This window comes from Gorilla gorilla, chromosome 6 (assembly GCF_029281585.2).
Source record: "Gorilla gorilla gorilla isolate KB3781 chromosome 6, NHGRI_mGorGor1-v2.1_pri, whole genome shotgun sequence".
NCBI lineage: Eukaryota > Metazoa > Chordata > Mammalia > Primates > Hominidae > Gorilla > Gorilla gorilla.
In genome coordinates, this window is record NC_073230.2 from 73558354 (window position 1) to 73562677 (window position 4324).

Genomic DNA, 4324 nt, shown 5'->3' on the forward strand with positions numbered 1-4324 from the left:
TGTGATGACAGCTTACTGCAGCCTCAACCTCTCATGCTCAAGCGACCCTCCCACATCAGCCTCCTGAGTAGCTGGGACTACAGGTATGTGCCACCATGCCTGGCTAATTTTTGTATTTTTTGTAGAGATAGGGTTTTGCTGTGTTGCCTAGGTTGGTTTAGAATTCCTGAGCTCAAGCAATCTGCCCGTCTTGTCCTCCCAAAGTGCTGAGATTACAGATGTGAGCCACTACACCTGGCAAAAAAAAAAAAAAAAAAGGTAATTAAAAAAACAAAAAGAAAGTATTCTGCTTACCATGATCCTGGGAACTGGCACCCCTAAGTCCATCAGACCCTAATGTTATAAAGATTGGGAACACATTACAAAACTTAGCCAGGTATGGTGGCACATGCTTGGAGTCCCAGCTACTTGGGAGACTGAGGTAGAAAGATCATTTGAGGGCTGGGTGCAGTGGCTCACGCCTGTAATTTCAGCACTTTGGGAGGCCAAGGCAGGTGGATCACCTGAGGTCAGGAGTTCGAGACCACTCTAATCAACATAGTGAAGCCTTGTCTCTACTAAGAATACAAAAATTAGCTGGGTGTTGTGGCACATGTCTGTAATCCCAACTACTCAGGAGGCTGAGGCAGGATAATCGCTTGAACCCAGGAGGCGGGGGTTGCAGTGAGCAGAGATCAAGCCATTGCATTCCAGCCTGGGCGACAGAGCAAGACTCCATCTCAAAAAACAACAACAACAAAAACAACAACAAAAAAAACCATTTGAGCCCAGAAGTTTGAGACCAGACTGAGTAATATAGTGAGACCCCATTTCTAAAATAAGTGTTTTTAAAAATTAGCTGGGCATGGCAGGAGGATTACTTGAACCCAGGAGTTCACGGTTATAGTGAGCTATGATTGTGCCACTACACTCCAGCCTGAGCAGGAGACCAAAACTCTGAAAATGGTTCACCAGAAGAGATGCTCAGAGGACCCCTTTCCAGTTTTTTTTTTTTTCCTTGGAGACAGAGTCTTGCTCTGTCACCCAGGTTGGAGTGCAGTGGCACAATCTTGGCTCACTGCAACCTTCCGCCTCCTGGGTTTTCAAGCAATTCTAGTGCCTCAGATTCCCAAGTAAGTGGGACTCCAGGCACGCACCACCATGCCCGCCTAATTCTGTATTTTTAGTAGAGACGGGGTTTCACCATGTTGTCTAGGCTAGTGTTGAACTCCTGGCCTCAAGTGATATGCACACCTCAGCCTCCCAAAATGCTGGGATTCCAGGCATGAGCCACCACTCCTGGCCTCTACTTTTCTATTTCTACTCTCTTTGATTCCGGGTCTGTGTGATCCAGCTACCAGGGACACCAGTTGTCAGTGTGTACCACACCTTGGAGGGCAGCATCCCAGATCTGCAGAGTGTTAGCTTCAGGCTGGTGCATTCACTGAGCCTTTCAGGGCTGCCCCATCTTCCTACCAGGCTGCCCACTTCTTTTTCTTTTTTCTTTTCTTTTTTTTTTTTTGAGACAGAGTCACCTCTGTGGCCCAGGCTGGAGTGCAGTGGCGCGATCTTGGCTCACTACAACCTCTGCCTCCTGGGTTCAAGTGATTCTCCTCTCTCAGCCTCCTGAGTAGCTGGGATTACAGGTACATGCCACCATGTCCGGCTAATTTTTTGTATTTTTAGTAGAGACGGGGTTTCACCATATTGATCAGGCTGGTCTTGAACTCCTGACCTTGTGATCTGCCTGTCTCGGCCTCCCAAAGTGCTGGGATTACAGGCATGACCCACTGTGCCCGGCCTTAATTTTATTTTTTGTAGAGATGGGATCTCATCATGTTTCCCAGGTTGGTCTCAAATTCCTGTCTTTAAGTGATCCTCCCAGCTTGGCCTCCCAAAGTGCTGAGATTACCCATGCCCAACCTTAATTTTTGTATTTTGGTATTTAGTATTTTTGTATTTTTAGTAGAGACAGGGTTTCGCCATGGTCTCGAACTCCTGGCCTCACGCAATCTGCCTGCCTCGGCCTCCCAAAGTGCTGGGATTGTATAGGCGTGAGCCACTGTGCCTGGCCAAATAAACGGAAATCTTGAGTCTCTTTGTATTAGTCCTTTCTTTATTGCACTCAAAGAATAACTGGAATTGGGTAATTTATAAAGGAAAGAGATGTATTTGCTCACGGTTCTGCAGGCTGTACAGGAAGCATAGTGTTGGCATTTGTTTCTGGTGAGGCCTCAGGAAGCTTCCAATCATAGCAGAAGGTATAAACCAAAAAGTATCTGAGACAGGTCTTGATCAATTTAGACAATTTATTTTGGGCTGGGTGCTATGGCTCATGCCTGTAATTCCAGCACTGGGAGGCTGAGGCAGGTGGATCACTTGAGGCCAGGAGTTTGAGACTGGCCTGGCCAATGTTGTGAAACCCTGTCTCTACAAAAAATACAAAAATTAGCCGTCATCCTAGCTACTCAGGAGGCTGAGGCAGGAGAACTGCTTGATCCTGGGAGGCGAGATTGTAGTGAGGCAAGATCACACCACTGCACTCCAGTCTGGGCAACAGAGTAAGTGAGACTCCATCTTAAAAAAAAAAAGTTTTGTTTTGCCAACATTAAGGATGCATGCCTGGGAGGCAGGTCTGTATCTTTCTCCAAAGATTACTTTGAGAGGTTCAATATTTAAAGGAGAAAAGACAGATATTGGGGAAGGAAGAAGACATTTTAAAAAGGTGTGGGTAGATAAGAGACAAACGGTCGCATTCTTTTAAGTCTTCGATCAGACTTTCTTTTTTTTGTTTGTTTTTTTGGGTTTTTTTTGAGGCGGAGTTTTGCTCTTATTGCCCAGGCTGGATTGCAATGGCGCCATTTCGGCTTACTGCAACCTCAGACTCCTGGGTTCAAGCGATTCTCTTGCCTCAGCCTCCCAAGTAGCTGGGATTACAGGCCACCGACACCTTGCCCAGCTAATTTTTGTATTTTTAGTACAGATGGGGTTTCACCATCTTGGCCAGGCTGGTCTTGAACTTAAGACCTAAGGTGATCCACCTGCCTCAGGCTTCCAAAGTGGTGGAATTATAGGCATGAGCCACCATGCCAGCCTTTAATCAGACTTTCGCCAAATACACAATGTACATCTGGGGGAAGGGTAGAGGAATACTCACTTAGGCCATTTCTTACCTTTTTTGAGACATAGTTTCAGTCTTGTTGCCCAGGCTGGAGTGCAATGGCGCAATCTCGACTCATGGCAAGCCTCTGCCTCCCAGGTTCAAGCGATACTCCTGCCTCAGCCTCCCGAGTAGCTGGGATTATGGGTGCCTGCCACCACACCCGGCTAATTTTTGTATTTTTAGTAGAAATGGGATTTCACCGGGCGTGGTGGCTCACGCCTGTAATCCTAACACTTTTGGAGGCTGAGGCAGGTGGATCACCTGAGGTCAGGAGTTTGAGACCAGCCTGGCCAACATGGCGAAACCCCATCTCTACTAAAAATACAAAAATTAGCCGGGCAGTAGTGGCCTGTGCCTATAATCCCAGCTACTTGGGAGGCTGAGGCAGGAGAATTGCTTGAACTCGTGAGGCAGAGGTTGCAGTGTGCGGAGGTCGCATCACTGCATCCAGCCTGGGTGACAGAGCAAGACTCCGTCTCAAAAAAAAAAAAAAAAAAAAAAATTTGCTCGGGGTTTCACCACGTTGGTGAGGCCAGTCGTGAACTCCTGACCTCAGGTGATCCACCTGCCTCGCCTCCCAAAGTGCTGGGATTTCAGGCATGAGCCACCGCCCCCAGCCGTCACTTTTGCCTTTGTCTAGTTCAGGGAATCTGAATTTTTCTAGCAGAGGAAGCAAACAAATACGCATTTGTCTTAGGTGAGCAGAGGGATGACTTAAGAGGTCAGTAAAATTCTTGGTGCTCACAAGGAATTTCCTAGCAGGCAAACTGGGTGACAGGTATGTAGCTTTTTTTTTTTTTTTTTTTTTTTTTGAGACAGTCTAACTCTGTTGCCCAGGCTGGAATGCAGTGGCATGATCTCGGCTCACTGCAACTTCCTCCTCCAGGGTTCAGACGATTCTCCTGCCTCAGCCTCCCGAGCAGCTAGGATTACAGGTGTGCACCACCACGCCCAGTTAATCTTTTGTATTTTCAGTAGAGACCGGTATATCACCAGGTTGGCCAGCCTGGTCTCCAAATCCTGACTTCAGGTGATCCGCCCACCTCAGCCTCCCAAAGTGTTGGGATTACAGGCGTGAGCCACTTGGCCTCTCTCCTTGCATATTCATGTGCCTGCAACCCCAAGAGGGAGCTCCTGGCCCCTTGGTTAGGGTCGGGGCCCCAGAGGCCCAGGGTCAAGGCT